Below are 21,265 nucleotides of genomic sequence, written 5' to 3'. Positions count from 1 at the left end.
CAGTGAAATTTATTGACCAAGGAGGCTAATTTGACCCAAGAAGAGACTGAGGGCAGCAAAAAAAACACAGCGCCGCAGCCAAATGGAGACTCTGGGGTATTTTACTGCAACATCCATCTGCTCAACCAATAATACGCCTTTGCCAATGGAAAAGTGCCAATAGTGAGTTGAACATTAGCCAAAATATATGAAATTGTATTTAAATCAATCATTTTAAAGCATACAAATAGCTAAATGATACAATACAAGGCATTCAAGAGGCCTATTCAACGCTGTTATGAAGATATGTAGTATTCTACATTAAGTCATTAAATGTCAGTAATGTTCAGCGAGACACACAAGCACCAGGCGTGATCCGCTGGAACAACAGGCAACACACAAGTCTTGACTTATTTTCTGATATTATGTCTACTACTACTATTTAGGAGTGTAAATGTGACTATGGGGTATTGATGTCATCAACAGGTTTGTTTGCTACAATACTAAAATATTAAAAAATATAAGCCTATTTTGAGGAAATTCACTGGAATCAATTGTTATTAACGATCACTGTTTAAGATTGCGTCAAAGCATCGTGAACACTGTTTTTTTGTTTTTGTTTAGATTTTTTCCAATGGTAATAACGCACCAATCTTTTTGCAGAAAACATCTAAGACTTCAATGTTTGCAAATGTCATAGCATGTAGTCACACTATGTTGACAGGAGCAGCAAATAAATCACAGGAAGTGAGATGGTGATGCCGTTGTTTCGTGTTGCGTCTCCAACACAGCACAGACGACAGCATTGTTAGTAATTTTCCCCCATGTAGGACACATTTGAGGCTGAAATAATGAACCCGTTTCCCTTGTTATCTCAAGTAAGATCCACTCGGTTGCATTACCTAAACAAAAAATATTGAACAATTCTCATTTACATTCAGATATGTACCACCCTTCATGTGAGTTATGCGAGTGTGACTTGACAGCCCACAATGGCCGACAAACACTGCATATAGCGACAAGACCAGAGCCGGAGGACTGAAGTACCCACTGTGGGATTGGCCTTTTACTTCCAATTAGGCTCAGTTATTTTAGACAGCTGCCAAAAAGAGCAGCAGCCCAACACATATTTCACACTGTTAAGAGTTTGCCTCCTTGCCAAGATGTTGCTATTGGTGTGTCTGGCTTTTACGGAGGCTGTAAAGACTGAAAGTCAATTAAAAGCATTCCATCGCGCTGAATGTAGTTGGGTCTTCCAAAAAAAAGTCCAAATTTACTTGGGGACTTCAAAAAGGCAGACAGGTGCGAGCGCCACATTTAGCACATTGTTGCCTGTCACTTTCAATGTGATGAGGATTTGATGATATACGCCTCTACCCTCGGAGATGGATGAGGTTACAATTTACGAAGAGTGATAATGAGGCCGCTGCAAAATGACAAGAACATGACGGTGCATTTTCTGTTGGATGATGGAACATCCTGTCTGCCAGAAGACAGGTATAGTGATGACAGATCATTGCGGTTAAATAACAAATGCACACACACAAATAGTCGAGTTGTTTCAGACAAATACAGCGTAAAGACACACACAGACACCTTTGAAATGTGTATAGAGATGAGATCTGGCTGTCAGCCAGGAAAGATATCCCAGCTATAATTTATGACCGTTAGCCTCGACTGAGCCTTGATTTTGCTGGTGGGAAAAAAAGTAGATAAGGAAAAAAAGTAGATTTCAGTCTCAAGTCTATACAAGGACACTGGCAGTGATGTCTCAGCTAGTGGAGTCTGTTTGATCCAAAGTGAACTTTTTCTTTTTAACCATTACAGTGCATTACATTAGGTAATACAACATTGTATTTGTTTCATTTCATTTATTGATTGGTTACTTATTTAAATGTATTTTTGTATATATTTATGTAGAGCTACAGTATTACGGACGACAAACATTGAAGACGACATCTCCACTAAAAAGGAAAGAATGACTCGCAAAAGAAATGTTTAGCGTCATTGATTGAATGTGACCAATACATTATTACGTAATATGTAGAAATGGCTCATGCAATTTAGTCATTCATTCATTCATTTTCTACTGTTTATCCTTACAAGGGACGCGGGGGTGCCTATCCCTGCTGTCTTCGGGCGAGAGGCGGGGTACACCCTGGACTGGTCGCCAGCCAATCACAGGGCACATAGTATAGACAAACAACCATTCACACTCACATTCATACCTATGGACAATTTGGAGTAGCCAATTAACCTAGTATGGTTTTTGGAATGTGGGAGGAAACCGGAGTAAACTCCACACAGAGATGGTCAACGTTGGAATTGAACTCGGGTCTCCTAGCTGTGAGGCCTGTGTGCTAACCACTTGTTCACCATGCAGCCGTAATTTAAAGACGTCATTTTGTGTCATTTTACGATACTTGAAAATTACATATTTAATCCCATTGTATCCTTGCTTTAAAATTTTCACACAAAGTTAAACTGAAACGAAATATTGACAGCGCCAACATGCAAAAATATATATATATATATGGTGTGAATGAATGAGCAATAAATAGACACTGATACTTCTTGGACATGTTGGGTCGTACAAATGTAGTGACATGATGCTCCTTAATGTAACCAATTGAGCATATCTGAAACAAAACAATACAAGTTTTTTGTAGGCATTGTTCATTGTTACCAGTTGCTATTGTTCAATCATGCGGCCTATGACTGAAAACATAGTACCCAGTATCCCATATGGTTCTTGACAGACCAGCATTTATAGGCCTCTTATTAAACTGATCCTTAGTTCCTTATTTCCCAAAAGAATTTGATCCAGAGCATCCAAGCATGCCTGGAGGAATCCACTAAAGTATGAAATTTACTGACAACGGGATCTATCACCCAGCGGTAACGGACGGTAACCATAACTGACATTTATGATTCATTACGAAACGGTGGATAGAACAACAAGCTGTCGCTGCGAATGAAGGCTGGAACACCGCTTGATGTATACTTGTTACAAGAAAGGGGGGGGAATAGGGGGATGAGTGTGTGTCAGTCAAAGCAACCAAAGAGAGCGTATCAAGCAACATGATTCACTCGTTATTTCCATTCAAACCATCATGTGTTAATGAGACATTCTGGTGGATAAAGCAAAACACATGAATATGTGTACATATATGTCCAATACATGTGATGCTACTGATGTTAGATAATGGTATTTTCTACTGTCAATTTAGTGACAGTGTAAAGGACCAAATCTACAGTATAGACTGCCTCATAAAACAATAACATTTTTCAGGCTTCAAGCTGGATATGGTCAAACTGTGATGTGCAACAAGTACCAACAAACTATAGAGCAAATTCTGCAGAGTTGCACATGTGCATATGCAGTATGTAATGTTCAGAAATATCTCTACACGTAACTGCCTTATTGTTTTCTATTCCCAAATGCAGCTACACCACTGGAATGTAAAATAGAAGTGACAGACGTGCAAGCAGAAAAAACACAATATCAGTACACCTGGATGATCATGAGTGATTTTCACTAACTAGGAAGCCAAGGTTACCATAGCAGCACTTATGCAAAATGAAAATGGTATATCCCAATAGGCAAGGTAGGATGAAACAGAAAACATGCTTCAGATACCAAAAAAAAAGGACATCGAATAAACTCTGATAGTAACGGACAAATGTAAAAAAAACAAAAAAACAATAATAATAAGAGGAGGTTTGGTTTTGGTTTCATTTTGGTTGTGTTGACTGTGTGTATTCACTTTTTAGTGATGTACTCTCTGTACTAATAGCATGCTGCCGGGCCAACGCACACAAACAGGGGGGAAAAAGAAGGGAAAACAAAGACATCTGATGAGGGATGCTGTTAACGAAATCATTCTGCATCCTCATCTGAATAATCCCTACCTGACAACGGTCAGGATGAAAGATGTAATCACGCTCAATGAAGAGAACAACAACACAATTAAGGTGTTATGGGAGATGAGATTTGAACTTTAACTGTGGCATCCGGGGACAAAAACACAGGGGAGATATCTAACAGTTACATAGTTTGTTTACGTCAATCTGTTACTTACAGCATTGCCTAGAAAGTTAATTTAGGTTTTACGATGAACCCATAACTAATTAAAGGTCCCTAATTATGCAAAATTGACATTTGTGATGATGTTTTAACAGTAAAATGTGCCCGTATGGCCTGTTTATGACCACCTAATGTGAAAAAATATATCATCTCCCTCACATGTGAGAAAAGACGCGCTAAAACAGCTGGTTTTAGAAGTCTGGGTTTCCATGACATCATGAAAAAAAACCTTCATCCATGTCACATTACTTCTCACCCGCCCATGCCTATATAATCTCACCCTGTGTCCAGGTCCACCACTTCATGAAAGAAAAGCTTTGTAAAAAAAAAAAGCAATAATTACAAAAGCAGGCTTCGCTACACATCTTAAAATAAGGCTGAACCGATTACTCGATTAATCGAAACAGCAAGCTTCATATTTATCGATAAGAAAATAATTGAGTCTTACTTCCAATATCTCTGAGACACAGTCTTCAATACTTTGTTGAAAAATAGTTTAATAAGGGACCAACAACATTTCCCATATTGAAGGGAGAGTATCATGACGTGATTGTGTCCTGTATCCATCACCTCCCCCCTGTGTCCATCCCTCACAAACCAGGAGGCCCAGTGGACACATCAGCACTCAATCATCGTATCATTCCTAACTGCTGTCAGAAACGAGTGCAAGGAATAGAAAAAGCGAGTAAGAGCGAAATGGGTATCGATCTGATCAGATATACTGCTGTGAGCAGGTCGGCCATGCTCGGCAGCTTAACACCCTGAAATAGAACACAAACGGGATTGAGGCGGTGTGGGTGGAATGTTTGTAAGGCAATAACAGCACTGGGACGGAGACGAGGATGCAGCATTTCTGGCAGGTTCCAACTTTTGGAAGAAAGTAAATTGACACTGTGGAAGAATAAATGCATTTACCTGCATTTGTACAAAACTAGTGGCATGTGGGTGGAAAGAGTCCTAGCAAGGACAAGCACAGCAAAATGGTTTATTTCTACATTATTATATTTCAGTCTGGTTCAGAAATAAAAAGAAAAAAAAGTGATTTATGAATATGAATTTTCAATTTAAAAACATTCTGCCGACAGATGATTGTGATGCTAATTTCTGCACGTGTACATACTCCTGCACACACACACACACACCCATAGACACCTACACAATGAGTCATATGATCACACCAGCTCTCCTATTCACTCAATAGATATTTACAGCCGTTTAACCTTGCCTTAAGGGTGAATGGAGACAGCGTATTGAGTGTGTAGTCAGTGCCGTGTTGTCAGTGCAATGTGAACGCATAGCTGCCATTCATCCTTGAACATGGCCTATGAAGTATTTTTGGTGTCGTTAGAGCCGTGGTGTGAAACTCACGGCCCATGGGTCGTTTTCAGGACACCGGGACATATTTTGTGGCCCCCTACTTGACATCATGTTCGGAGGCACTTGCAGGGGGAAGCACAAGTCAACAGTGAATTCACGGTGAGTTTGTTACATAGTGAAATGAACAGGGTAGGGGGTGGTCACTCGACAGAACACTAATTACATTTGCAATGATGACAGTTGAATGGGTAAGTAAACGCACACGGGACAAGAGCTACAATGCTAACTCTAAACCCGTGACTTCAGCTAATTTTTACAAAACAAGTACCACAAAGCATGCTGGGAGTTGGCATCATTGCCAATACTTGATGTGGCCCAGTCTCACCCAGACTCTACCTCCAGTGGTCCCCAGGTAAATTGAGTTATGAACACAGTTGGACTCAGTGTAATAACAACAAATACAATGCAATATTTTTTGGGAAATTTTCAACATAAACTGACAAATACACTAAATACATATAATTGTGCTGTCATAAAATGGCTGCAGAAAAGTGAGGGATGTACCCACGTTTGTCAGATACTGTAGATTTAATAGCGGAAATAGCCCTATTGTCATCCCAGTTTAATCCTCATATGATTTAAGCCCAATTTGCATTCATGAATTAGAGTTACTCTTGAGAAAGGAAAGTAGACTGAATATTTACAGATGTTGCGAAGCAGATACTGATGGTTCAGCCCTGCAAGCATTTAGTATTCAAATAAGATCCAAAGCAACTTCCACTCCCAAGGATTCAATTGTAAAAAAGACACGTTTATTGCAAAATTCCCTGGTGGAAATACAGAGTTCTGCTCTACTTCTGAAGCAAACATGAATGCAAAGACCGTCTCCATTTGGAAACCCACTACCCCGATTCCCGAGTGACGTTAGAGATTGACAGCATCTAATTACATTCATAGGTGCTGTATTCCTTCAAGGTTCTTGGGTACTATTCCATAATGTGCACCAAGATAGCCAGATTTAGGATCACTGGTAAAAATTGGGTCTGGGAGAGAGGTGTTGATGGTGTGGTGAGAGCAGACTGTACCGCGATGATACCAGAACCGCGAGGGGAATTAAAATGCTGCCAGACTCCAAGGTATAAAACCTATCTGAGCATCGCTGGGGATTTTCTTCCTCACTAGAGCACGTATAGAGGAAGAAAATGTCATATTTTTTAATGTTCATGTGAGGTGACAACTTGCAAATGTTCCCCTTTCTGGAGATTACAGCATGATTGCCATCTCTTGCAAACGCTTCTGTATATATATTGTCATTGTCAAGAAAGCGTTTAAAATGATCGTAATGGGAAACTGGCAAAGCAATCTTTTTGCAGCTTTGGTATAGATTAAAATGGAAAAACATGGCTTATATTTGAAATTGTAGTTTGATGAGTTTCCATGAGTTTTACATCTGTCTTAAATAGACAGAAGAAACTCACTTTTAACTCTTATTGTGCCATCTGCTGTTTGAGATGTGTTTATATAATCCCGCATCAATGCAGCACTAAAGATTCAAAGGAGCATGGGCTTTTATTGGGTACATTTGTTCAATTCCACACAAGACAACACTTGGAGCAAATAGGGGATTCTGCAGAAGCCAAAGGGGAGTTATTATTTGAGCAGAGAAAATGAGACTGATTAACAATGCAAACTACACCGCGTGGCTCTGCTGGGTTTTCTGGCAGCACTTTGGGCCAAGTAGTTTGTCACCAAGATTTAGCGTTGCATTTGACCAACAAGCAATCCAATTTTGGCATCTTTATTTACTGTCAACAATCTACCAATGGACATATTTTGTTTGGGAAAATCCTTGTTTAGCTTGGGAACCAACATGATCTTGTGTTTTAATGTTTGCACGTAGCTTCACACACCATGATGAGGACCATCACATTAAGGCCTGCACACACTCCTCGTGCTAGAGTAGGTAATACATCACAGAGGTCCTGAGTAAGGTTAATTACATAGTCGGCCTATGCAACTCTCCCATTGTAGCCACCTGCGTAATTGATGTGAAGGTAGCAACAGCACCACATGACGACAACCTGTGGTCATGATGTTTAGTCGAGAGGGCAGAGCACATCCTCCAAAAATATAGATATTTCTTGAAAACATGCACTCCTTTGTCTCCATCACCCATCCCTCTATTATCTACACCGTTTATCTTCTGCAGGGTCACAGGCGGCAGGAGCTGACATTGGGGAAGAACTCAGGTAACACACAGTACAGACGTAAAATCAATGGCAGGGCTCACACATGAGAGAAAGACAGCCGCTCACATTCACACCTGCGGGTGAGAGTTACCAATTAACCTTTCTCTTCCACCACCTATAAAACTTCTTGCTGGGATGCCACAATGCTCAAAATGACACCTCTGTGCCGCAGGCGAGGGATACCGCTGCACACCAATCAATCAATGTCATACACTGCTAAACTGCCAACTTGTTTTGATGTGTCTTTGTAATGTTGAACTACAGCATGAAGACATTTTTGTCACCCTTTATTTGTTCCAGTCCTATAATACCAAGAATTATATCACACAGGTGAGTACCAACGTCACTGTGTCAAGCATGGTGGTGGTTGTGTCATGGTGTGACACAATGGTATCCTTAAATGCACTAGTCCGCTTTAGAATGGTGCAAAATGTCCCCACAATTTGCCTGTGAAATCAATATTTGGATTAATTTTCATGAATACTTGTAACAACTTTACACACATCAACTAAAAGATTCACCATATAAAAATGTGTGTTAATGATATACACCAATATTATAGGTAAATAAGGATGGGAAGAGGGGCAGAACGGCAGTCGAGTGGTTAACGCGCAGACCTCACAGCTAGGAGACCAGGGTTCAATTCCACCCTCGGCCATCTCTGTGTGGAGTTTGCATGTTCTCCATGTTCTCCAACTCAAAGTTTGCATGCGTGGGTTTTCTCCGGGTAGTCCGGTTTCCTCCCACATTCCAAAAACATGCTAGGTTAATTGGCAACTCCAAATTGTCCATAGGTATGAATGTGAGTGTGAACGGTTGTTTGTTTATATGTGCCCTGTGATTGGCTGGCGACCAGTCCAGGGTGTACCCCGCCTCTCGCCCGAAGACAGCTGGGATAGGCTCCAGCACCCCCATGACCCTCGTGAGCATAAGCGGTAGAAAATGAATGAATGTTCCTGAAATCATGAAACCATTCACAGCAAGATGCTGCTAATTGTCTCCATGGCAACACTACACTGTCAGACAGTACACACCTGGCACGTTGTCGGGCCACTCAACATGCTAACACAGTGCAATTCCACCTGTCTACTATGTTTGTTCCAAGGTGAAACACAGACAAGCCAGTAAAATGCCTCATATAAAAGCCACACATGGCCATAAAAAAAACAAGACTGGGGCACATAACATCACGTCTGTCTGGCGGGTTATGTTATCTCGAACTTTATTCAAACAGGCATGTCAATACGCCAAGACCCACAGGAGTGTTTTATTCTGACTTACTCCATGCTTTGCAATAAATGTTGCCTTGCTGTTCACTAAGCAGGAGAATAAAGATGTCATATGTCACGCGCACGTGTGGATAACGTAATAAACCAGCAGATGACATTGGAATTGTCCTCAGGGGCCAGATGGTGATACAAGGGTTGGATAATGGTGCATTGGCTGCTCTGTGCTGTTTGGCTTCATTGTCGAGCTTAATTCTTACAAATGGGAACAACCTGCTTGGAGTGTGCCCTTATGGATTTAACCACCGTGGAGTTCCATTTGTGACATATTTGTATGCATGAAATGTACTTAATCATACAGTATCACTGCATTTTGTTCTAAAATATTAATCATGCGCATACAATATAGTATTTTGTTGTATTTTGCCCTATATTAAAAGGGCATCCTTGTAAAATATTTATACAGTTCCAAAGGGTTAATGTTGATCCATTTTGAGCTAAAAGCACACCAAGTCATGAGGTCCCACTTTTCCCTCCACATACACAATAACTAAGCACACATCAGATCGCATCAGATTACACCAAAAAGGCGTCTCTGCTCCTTCCATCTGCTTCATCAGAAAGCAGCTTTTCACTTGTTGGCCCAAGCACACTCCTCTAAGAGGGGCCGTATGAGGAGCAGAGGGGTGCCGCAACAAGTACATGATAATGACTACAAAACAGAAGGGGCCAACACAACATGTGGTTTGCCTTCATTTTGACAATTTTAGGTAATACAAAACAGACATTTCCGAAAATGGCTTGGGTTCAGTTTGTGCTAGAATGCGTTCCTACAGCAGTGTGCGACCGGTATGACTACAAGGTGCCACGCAATTGTGGCTGTGTATGGTATTTCCACACATTATAGAGACTCCTAAATTGTAAAATTACCCATATGTGTTTTTTCCCCCTCTTGTTACTGATACAACTTCAATCATCCAATTTACCAAATAACAAGACTCCATTGCAACAGCAAAATAAGCAGTCATGGCATTCATCCCATAGCTGTGTTTTCCTTATAAATCAGAGAAGTAGTCAGTAGGGATGCTCCGATCATGGTTGACGCTGCCAATTCGGCCATCCATGAGGGATGATGATTTTTTTAAACAAATATCAAATATTTGATTCCCATTTACGTGTTTTAGTGTTTTGTTTTTTTCCAGAAATGATTGCACAGATTACAGCACCACCTGTTGTTGCGCCAGCAAACATCCAGCAAAGTAATTCTCAACACCAGACTGATAACATATGAAAATAGCCATTTATCTGTGGAGAACTCATCGCAGTGCAAGCACAGAGAAGCCACCTCAGTAAATAAATATACCTTAAAACCACCCAAGAAGGCTCGGCATGCCCTCCTGAACTACACTACACTATAAAGTAAGAGTTGCAGATGCTTTGGATCAATAGGGTCTGCCAGTTCTCGTTCTTTCTCAGATCCCTAAGGGCCATTATAAAAAATACAGCATGAAAAGCAAATATTTTTTGGCTGGGACCGAATAGTTACTGCACATTCATATTGCAGAGTCACTGCCTGGGACTTTATTTACCCTGTCTCTTTGTTTTATAACAATTCATTGTGTGGTCGATTAATTAAAGAAGTGATTCTTGACAATTAAATTACTCCTCTCTTTGCCCTCCCATCCTCCTTCCGGCCAACAGAGCCCAGAGCCTCCCAGTGAAACCCATTCTTTCACATTCCTAGCCAAAAGGCCTTCATTAATTGTAGACAGCGGTTCCATAGGCTGGCTTTTGTTTCCCGATGATGGGTTTTTTCGCCTTAGCTTCACCCAAGCCCAGTCATGCTTATAGAACACCCCAAACACAAACAGTACTCGGTGCAAATATTGACACGGTCACCCGAGGCCACGCCAAATGAGTGCCGCCCCAGTGAGAGAGGCATCTGTGACTCCAAATGGAGCATGGCAAGCATACAAAGTAGGGGAGCACCATACATGCTGCTTCAGATCTCTTCTCTGTTTCCACCTGGTGAATCTTTGACTGTAAAGCTTATTGTATCTCATCAAATGCAAAGAAAGCTCTGGCTTCCATATAATTATCCATCAAGTTGGGCTTTAGCGGCACCAGTGGCTCATTGAGAAGCTCATTAGAAAGTGAACACTGTTTGCAGTACATTCTCCCCCTGTGCCACCATTGCCTGCACATTGCATTGCTTTAATCTCTCTTTTTTTAGCATGTGCACAACAGGAGGTCACATAGATAAAAAGCAAGGTTTGTATGCACAAACCAAAAAGAGAACGAACGCAGTGAGGTGGGGAGTTAAGGAAGAGAGGAAGAGGGGGAGGCAGCAGTGCCGGCATTAGTGCGTGACATGTGGGCGGATATTGAAGATGCTATTAGTATCACATTTACAGGCCTTATAAAACTGCCAAAGAGTTGGGTGGTTTTCATACATCTTCGGCTGATACGTGTCACATCGCAGCCCCGATGATCATTCAGTGATAGCGATGTCATTGCAAGCTGTCAGTTCGTCCGATTTACCCTGCACATTTCATCACTGGTTTCAGGAACATATATGCAGTATCTCACAAACAGGAGTACAGCACTCGTGTTTCAGAAATAGTTTTTAGCATTTATTTTTTTTGTGGATAGCAGAGGTGGGTGAAAGTCAGTGTTTTGCAAGTCTTTAATCACAAGTCTCTGGTCAAGTCTGAAATAAACCCATGGAAGTTCAAGTCAAATCTCAACTTTCTACCACTCTCCAGTCATCCGGCGCTCACATAAATGTAATCCACAATCTGTGTTCTTAAACCTGATTGGACATTAAAAGACGCAAAACAATGCGGCAGATACTGTGGGAAAATCTGTTGTCTTGCTGGAAATGAATGGTCATGTTAGTTGAATATTTTTTGCTCAACACACTCATTGAAAATCTCAATAGTTCATATTGTTGCAGCGTGACTACCCAGCATGTCTTGCGGACATTTGGAAATAACTGAGATACATGTTGTGTTAAGCGCTTAGTTAACGTGCTGTGGATGTGTTTTGTTTTGTTGCACCGTGAGCAAATATGACGTTCTGTTTGGTGCCACCTATACACAGATGGCCCCTCCGCCAAATTTTTTAACCCAATGTGGCCTGCGAGAAAAAGAGGGCCGAACCGATTACTCGACTAACCGAAGCAGCACTTTTCAGGTCCATCAGCTAATTACTCGCTCACTGCAGCCCCGATAGTAAATGTATACAGCAACACAATCAACTACTCTGACATCTCTAACATATATACCATTTTACGCCAATGGTATTGTCTGTTGGGAGCATCCTTCAGTGAAAGCGCCACATTGAGCTATCTAACTGTGGTGTGTGGTGATGGGGTGGGGGTTGATCTCATTTTGGATTCTGGCCCGAGTGAGGATCAGTAAGTCCGAGCTGGAGCCAAAAGGCTCCACATAAAGAGGCTCATCCCAGACAAGCTAAAGAGCTCTCTAGTGAATTTTGCGGACGTTGGCTTTCAATGCTCAGGCGCATTAGACTTAAACCCAGGATGGATCGGCAGTGCTTTGAGAACTGATCTCTGTATACAACTCTAATATAAAAAAAGTCAACTGAGTAAATTCATTTGTAAGGTGCCTTGTAGCTGGAGCGGTTCCCGAAAGCTGCAAGTTGAAGTTGCAAAAGTTGACATTTATAAACAGGCATTCAGCAGCAACCTTGACTTTCTGTCACCTGTCCGGTAAGAAACCGTACAAATTAATCACACGCTGTGTCTCTTTGACTTTGACCTTGTGTTGATGTCATCTCTGAAATACCATTTTAGTCATTTGAACACAGACATGCATGGGGATCTATTCATGTTTCCAAGTGGCCATATGGAAACTGAGTCACGTTTGTACAATTGATTTATTTTGTTTTGTCTTGTGGAGTTTGCTGCAATGATTTTCTTTGGGCTTGATGTGTGCAATTTGTAAACCTTTGTTTAATGGCAAAAAGAAAAATCTCCAGAGGAGAAAATTGGTATTCCATTGACATTTTTTAGGATCCCTGCCCATGGTGTTGAAAGTAAAATTCATCATGGGGTACTTTTAAAGAAGGGTGGGGGGGGGGGCATATAAAAAATAAAACAAACGCTTGTTTTTGCTGCTATTTTTCATGAGCTGAACTCAACGCTGTTTCATTTTTCTATGTCAACACAAGGCATATTTCTCTCAAATGTTGTTCACTAATCTGTTAGTGAGCATTCATGACGCACCCTGATTAGACAGCATGGTTATTGCACATGTGCACTTTAGGTTGGGCACAATAAAAGGACCCTACAAAAGGTGCAGTTTCACTGTATAAATGATGATTTGGTATAACAACCATTTGCCGTAAATACTGTATAAATACAACAGAGGATATAAAATCTATTTACAACCTTCAAAAATGTTTAGTTTTTACATTAGAGCCCTAAATACCTGAAATAACACCCCTATAGTCACCTTCACATTTGTATTATTCAACATAGTAAACATAACAGAAAATAATGCATTGAAGACATACATAAGCCTTGAGCTTGTGTGATGGCTAGGGGAGGAGATGAAGTGGTGGACAGGAAGTATTGAGGTATTCAATTAAGTTTCAGCTTGCTGTGGCTTAAAGCCACAACAGTACTGTAGTGTCAGTAGCAAATGCCGGTTGTGGTATAATAATAACAACAACAACAACAATTCCGACCGGGAATAAAATCTTGTTCCAGTGATTAGGTCTGGTGCTTGTGTGTCATTACAGTAACACGACTGACACCCAGTGACTAGTGTAGAACAACATGGCAGTTTCTTTGAATGAGTCTTTTGCCTTCTATTTGTTGTTTAATTCATTTTGCCATTTTTATGCTTACCTATTAATATTATTTTTACTTGTATTAAGACGTGGTCAACCACGAAACAGCATGTTTTATTATTATAGGCGCAAAATGTGAATCACAACAGGGACGGCTGCCAAACATGCTCACTGGGTGACATACCATGAACACAGAGTTTAAACTTTGGCACATTTCCATAGTGAAAGACTGCTTTTTCATGGCAACATTTTTCCAGAGCTATGGTTGCCAGGAAAATGGAACAAAATTAAAAGACAATTAAACCAAATGTGTGATTTCCCACTAAATCTACACCAGAAGGCGACGCCAGGGGATACCAACATTACACACTAATCACACCACCATCCTGACGGCCATTTTTGGGTTCAAATTCCCTGAACCACTTCACTCAGCCATTGTCCCTGACTGCTGTTTGTCCTCTACTCAGCGGGGTTACAAATCAGCCCTCTCATATCCAACTCATCAGCCATCAACCCTGGGTTGCTCATCACTGCTAAATGGGGACACGGCCCTGCCAGCTCCATTAGTTCTCAACGGCAGCCCCAAGAAATAAAAACAAAATGGGATTATTCACTGTATCTTTAAAATAAGAAACCAATGTCAAAGCTGTCCTCTGAATATGGCTCATATATTTTACATTATTTTATCACAGCAATATGAACAGGAATGACATTTTAGGTAGGGGGATGATGTACCGCTGTAGGAGAACTGAAAGTGCATTGCCAAAAATTGAGCATTGATACTGGAATATATGGTTTAAAATGTTGTTTTCTTGTCCAATGTAATAGATGCCATGCATCCCGTACAACAATGGAGCAGAAACATTAGCGATGAGAGCATACCTATGTGTGCTACAGTACAAACATTACAATCTCATTGCAACATCAGAGCACTGAGATGTGTAGCGAAGCCTGATTTCGCCAATAATGCTGTTTCACGGTTGCCTATTTGTCTAAACATAGGGATATTTAATCAAAAGATTGGTGGGTTTCTTCCGAAATTAAGCATTTTCAAGCACAAAAATGAAAAAAATTTAATATATATATTAGACACTACAGATGCATGCAAAGGCATTGATGAATTGTAGTATTCTACATTGGTCACTAGGTGTCAGTAGTGTTACTCCTGTTCAATGAGAGACAAAAAGACTGTATGACCACCTAAACAGGCTTTTAGAGCAGATTGGATTATCTCATAACACATAATAGTACCTAATAAAAAAGGCTACTCTTTCAGTATGCAAAGCTGAAACTCGACTCTGAACCCACATCACTTCTTGTCTGCCACTCCCTTAGAGCCCCTAGGGAAAACATTTATGGTAACACACAAGCATGTGTCCTATTTATGTCTGCTATATTGGTAACATGAGTGTGTGAGTGACTATAGGGGTGTTATGCCATGTCTAGAGGGCTCTAATAATTCTTAAGAAACATATTTTGAAGGCCCTAAAGAGGCTTTCTCTGCTCCAACTAGACAATATATCATTTCCAAAGAAGGAATCTACTTTGCTGACATTCAGCTATCACGGTTATAGCACCACCTCTTGCTTTGGCATGCACATAGCAGCATGTGTGAAGTTTTTAAAGACAGTTTTAAGAATAAAAGGTGGCCTCTTGGAGTCATTACAGGATGCTGTGTTATTCTAAAAGGGTTGGGTGCTGAATAGAATGTTTAGGGTGCAAGCTCCACAGATGTGCAGATAGAGAGACTATAGAGGGGAGGAGGTTTTTTTTGTTTTGTTTTTTTTTTGCACGGACGTTGTTGCATCCCGGCTTGTCATCTCGCTTCAGCGTCACCTCATCCACCTGCTTGCAAGCCAGGATTGTCGCCAGGATCCTTTCCTCGGTATCGAAAAACGCTTTCAGAACTTGACTAAATGTTAAAAATGACAAGGCAGAAGTAGGAGGAGGCGGATGAGGAGATGGCGGGAAGGTGCAGTGTACGAGAAGCAGCACTGCGGCATGACGCTCGCCACGCTGACAACAACAGACGCTTGCAAAGCAAACCGGAGCTCAATTGCGTGAAGTGATCACTTATTCCCCCAAAGGAGCGCGGTTTAACCCACCCCTGACCCCCACCATCGATCCATACGTGGACACCGTGACGTCTTGAGAAGACACATCCACTTGAAGTCATCAGTTGCGTGAACGTGATCCAAATCCATATGCACCCTTGCTGATCGTTCACATTACGATGTAAAGGATGTTTTTTTTCAGGTGTGTATGCATGTGTGTATGCATGAGTGTGTGTGAGAGAGAGATTTGGAGGTGATTCGAGGAGGGCTACTGCGCAAAGTTCATCAATAGACACTTCATTAGGTACACCTGTACAACGTAATGGCACCAAATTCAAGAGATACACACATTACAGTTACCAAGGGGAGTTTCTAATATGTTTCACCTTGTTTGCACCTCCGATATGGGAGCCTGAATGCACCATTGCAAAACCAATACATCTGCAACAAGGTCAAATACCTCAGAGTGCCAATCACAGCCGAGCATCACTTCCTTGAACTGGCGGTCGTGAGACTTGTACCGGTGTACCTAATGAAGTGACCTACGCTGTTTGTCACACTGTCGCTGCGGCATTCAGTGGCTCAACTCAATATGTTGTTTAAAAATGCACCGGAATCGAACAGGAATGTGTGATTTTGCAATGTTTTGGTGGTAAATCCTCACATCAGTGAATCTCATACGTTATGCGATTAGTCTACAGGCTTACATGATTTTTTTTTTTAATCAATAGATTTCTTCACCTCCCCCTCCAAACAGCATGCGCCAAGAAACATGATGTGTTGGAACAAATGTGTTACCTGATCGCTGTCAGAAGTAGTTATTTGATGTAACGAGTAATCCCCGATCGGTTCCGTGGATCCAAATTAAGTTTCTCATCCATGGCACGTCTCAGGTGGGGGGCTGAGAGAGAGACTATCATTCATTCATTCATTCTGGATGCAGCTCCGGAATCTTCTCCACACAAAATGTTCTCTTGGTGAGGCATCCCGGGGACAACAAACCAAAACCAAAACAAATAAGGAGAAATTAAACATGGAATGGCGACTATGTATATATGTATAGTGTGAAATCATAAAGTAGCCATGAGTCAAAGAAAAGCACAAACCAGATTAACACGAAAGGGTAAAGGAAAGCAAAAGAAAAAGGAAAGGGGGAGGGTTGTTGTGGCGGTTGTTAAATAATAAAAACATAAATCCATGTCATATAATCTCCATGGTTTGTCGCATGTATATTCCAACGCAAAGAGACAGGCTGCAGCAGCAATCTTTTTTTCTACTGATGCCCGGTATTCCAAGTCCAACTGAGCTCTTCATTTGAAGCAAAAAAAAGAAAGAAAAAAAGCCAAAAAATATATTGTAACTAAGCCCCCCCCCTCCCTCTCTTTATCCAGTCAGATGGAGGGGCGATAACGTCTTGTGCTGTGCTATTCGAGAGAGAGCATCCACAGGCAGCGGCTGGCTGTGAGTCGGGCATCTGCCTCCTCTGCAGTCGCTTCTCAAGCGGAGGAAGGATGCGCGCCCCCGCTGCCCTCCACCGGGGAATCGTCGTCAGGCGCGTTCGCAACGGAACACCCCCCCCCCCCCGCCCCCCCACACACGTCCTCTCACCCCTACCATCCCACCCACTCCTGCTCTTCGCCAAGTCGTGACGTCCACACACGGACTTTTCAAATGCAAAATAACTAGCATTTGTATTGTACGAACATATACAATGTACGCTCGTTATATATAACGGGCTGCAGACATGACGCTGGTTATTATACACATGCTAAAGAAGGAAGGAATTGGGGCTGTGCTGGTTTAAACACATCAACATAGAGCAGACGTAGGGAACCTATGGCTCGGGAGCCAGGTAGGGCTCTTTTGATGACTGTATCTGGCTCTCAAGCATTTCTTACCACAATAAAAATTTATTTTTGCTAACATTTTAAAGTAAACCATCACAGAAATGACTGTTAAAAATAATATTCAAAATCAACAACTTTCTAATGCATTTTAATTCGTCCATCTATATTCTGCTGCAATACGGCCAACCATATCTATCTTTCCTGATGATATTTTCCAGGTCAAACACCAAAACTTGATTATTACTGGGTAATGCTGTAGTCTACCTCGGTCATTGAGATGTCAAAAAAACATGTAAATGTAAACTTTCCTCCTTTAGTCAAATAGCTAAAGCTGCAGAACCAAGCCTTCTGACGAAGATGACCAAAAGAATGAAATACGTCTACGGAGTACGGTGCAAAACTATGCAGCAGCAGAAGTTGTATTAATGGCAACAAGTATTTGATTTATTATTAGACACTGCGCCGCTCACAAAAGTGTGCTGGCCACACCCCATTGGCGTGGGGTAGTGTGCCTAGTCTACGTAATTAGAGGCCATTATATCTAAAACTGTTGGTCTTACATAAAAATGCACACATTTTATTGCATTCAATGTTTAAAAAAAATGTATATGGCTCTCACAGATACACATTTTAAAATATCTGGCCTTCATGGCTCTCTTCGCCAAAAAGGTTCCCGACCCCTGACATAGAGCAATCTTTGTTTTTGGTGGTGCTATGACAAGGAATGAGTATAATCATTGCTTACTGTAAATGTTCTAATTATAGCTGAGGACTTTATTTACTGACCAACTCTACATCTAGGAACTGGACTATTAGGCTATTTGAACATACTTAATTGTGTCATATGTTGCCCACTCGACATCCATTGCAGCCTGGTCATTCTGGAAGGGGGGTTAACCCATTAACTCCCCCCGCCCATGGTCCCCTCTCAAAAGGGCTTTGAGTTTTTCCCGACAAGAGCAACCACCATTGTACTATCTACTTGCTACTACTATCATCTTGTGGAGTTAAAAATATATACATATATCAGGAGGTTGCCTACAGCCACAACTGTGAATGTCAATATCTTTGACCCAACAAAAAAATTACATACTCCGGCGTTTACTTGCTTTTGTAGACCTCACACATTTATGGTCAGTCATTATTAAGAATGTGCTATGTTGTGAAGAACTGGGAGTTGATTAATTGTGCCCTGAAGACATGTAAGCAAAATGTAGTGTGCTACTTAGCCAGCAGGGGTGATACGTTTGACCTAGTCTGTAGTCTAAAGAAGCAGAACAGAAAGACGCCAAGTCCGCCATGACGTCATCATGAATGCTGGATTCACAATGGGTTCCTCGTGTTTTGCCATTTTTATGTACAGTAGCTAAAAGATGTCAAAATGTCATGTCAAATCTAAATATGTTTTAATCTTCCATAATATCTTCCATATTGCCAAGTGATGTATGCTCTATAACTGAACACAATCTGGTAGTTTTGCAATTCATTGGAGGGTAAAAACTGGCAAATCTCTGCACAGGTATTCTCTGAAAATAGATTTGAGTGCACCTTGCAACATATTAGCGTCTCCCATTTTCAAGATTAACAATTTTGAAATTGCTCATCCACGTGAGTGCATAATCACATTCTGTTTATCCTCCGATTTCAACATGCTTTATTCAAAGATGCAAAACTACAGAAGGTGAACACCTTTCTATAAATATATGCAGCGCTATTTTCCACCTATTACTGCTCTCAGTTTGTTTTGCATGAATAATTTACCTTTAAAATTTGACTTGACAATGCTTTGCCATGTTAGAATGTTAATAGAAAGCCCGCTATACATATTGTAGCGCTTCCACATTTGTCTTCATCCCCATGCCAAATAGCAACCACAGTATGGAAACATCCTTCAAAACTGACATGCTCACATCCTCATACATCAACTAGTCAGAGTAAACAGTACCTTGGAAGAAGAAAAAAAAAACGCATCACCAGAAAGTGACATTTTTCATTAACCCTCAACACAGACAGAGACAGAATAATCATATTGTCAGGACTGTTAAAGTTTCTCAGCGTTGGACAAGTGGATGTTTTATGTAAACACTTAAGTGTACACCAGCAGAAGGTCACAGGGATTTGTCAGTGTCACCCATAAAAAATATAAAAATATATATTTAAAGCCATAATATGAGAAACAAACAAAGCTGTATTTTGGGGGGGGGGGGGAGTTGGCTGGGCAAATGAGTTAAAATATGTGAATGAAGTCAACATTTTCCCCCCAAAATTGTTTGATTATTCAAGAAGAAAGTTGATAAAAGACCAAACTACTCTCTACAAATACACGTTTTCACCTCTTTGAGAAACCTGAGATGCAGATTTTCCTTGAAATGTATATCATATGGATGTGTGCTAGCTAACAAAACATCAAGGTGGCCTCTGTATCCTTTCATTTTTCAGTATGTGGACCTGGGTTTGAAAAAGCTGATACCCTAAACCTTCTACATAAATAGATGTATTGTGAAATAATAGGAGTTTGTGGCAGCATAACAATTTCAGCACCATGGAGAGCAACATTGAAATCCTTCTGTTCAAGATAATCAGCCAGTTTCCACTTTAAAAAAAATTGAAAAAAGCTAAACAAACAAAAAAAACTGTTCTATTCTTCCACAGTGTCGTCTGTTTTTGAAACAAGAAAATGTCCCATTGAATATATCCTTCTGTAAATACGTTCAAAATAGTCTGTCCATTTATTGGAGCGTCACAAAATCCAGTCTTACAAAAATGAATGAATGAAGTTTACACTTGCACTCTGCCTTAAACATGACTGCTTATTTGAAAGACTGCCAGTGTGGTCCACTAATCAGTGTTCTTCAGCACACAAATGTCCCACAAAGGTTCTTGGAAGTTGACCCTCGTGACCCCTTGGGACTTGATGGACTATCCAAACTACCAGGGTAAATAGGAAAGTTCCCAAAAAGCTTACAGCGGCGGTGGAGAAGATTCTTGCACTTTTGGTAATAGATTTAAATTATTATGATGATCATTTTTTATTGCGATTTTAGCAGGATTTTTGTTTTGAACCATTTATTTACCAACCATTCATTGCCATTGACTCATTTAGGGTCAATGGCAATGAAAAACAAGGAAAATAAAGTTTAATTTTCCATCCAAAACTTTTGAAGTAACTGAAGTGCCACTGGGCCTTGGTGAAATCATTATCAATGCAACTTCTCACACCAAAAACAACTTCTAGTCTTGGCATCAAATAGTTCACAAACCAAGCAAACTGGCAGCAGTTTACATAAAAGCATTTATATGCTGTAACACATGCTAGTTTGATATCTGTTGAAAACAGGAAGGGTTCGAGGGGCTGGCATGAAGCCATACTATTTAATAATATGTATTATTTTTAGATAAAACGTTATCTACTAATTACCCTGCATTGCTTTTAGTAAATATTAAACTTGTGTGGGGAAGGATTGTTGCTATAGTTCAGAATTACAGCTGACCTGCATGCTTCAGGAGGCAGCTAGGTCAACTTGCCTTATTGTCCATGCTGCAACACACACATACAGTGCACGTACATGCATCAGCACAAGTCAGAGGAGCCCCTTGACCTGATTAGCAGACATCTGCTGTAGCCAGAGGGTGTCCTCCTGTATGGACACCAAAGGAAGAGTGGTGGAAGAATGGCAGGGTTACAATG

General features: G+C 40.8%; 1 protein-coding gene across 27 annotated transcripts in view; it reads right to left on the bottom strand.

Moving 5' to 3' along the window:
* Positions 1–17,235, bottom strand: part of adgrb2 (adhesion G protein-coupled receptor B2) — a 162,137-nt gene extending 144,902 nt beyond the window's left edge. For 8 of the 27 annotated variants that reach the window (XM_078792009.1, XM_078792011.1, XM_078792007.1 and 5 more), the window contains exon 1: positions 16,529–17,232. The gene's annotated coding sequence lies outside the window, so the exon portion shown is untranslated. Of the gene's footprint in view, positions 1–16,528 lie in introns of all 27 variants that reach the window. The other 19 variants (XR_013627689.1, XR_013627690.1, XR_013627688.1 and 16 more) reach the window with 5 other exon arrangements.
* Between the last annotated feature and the right edge of the window lie 4,030 nt (positions 17,236–21,265).

This window comes from Doryrhamphus excisus, linkage group LG7, assembly GCF_037039965.1.
Source record: "Doryrhamphus excisus strain RoL-2023G ecotype Guam linkage group LG7, RoL_Dexc_Guam_v1.1, whole genome shotgun sequence".
Lineage (NCBI taxonomy): Eukaryota > Metazoa > Chordata > Actinopteri > Syngnathiformes > Syngnathidae > Doryrhamphus > Doryrhamphus excisus.
This window is presented reverse-complemented; position numbering and strand designations above follow the sequence as displayed.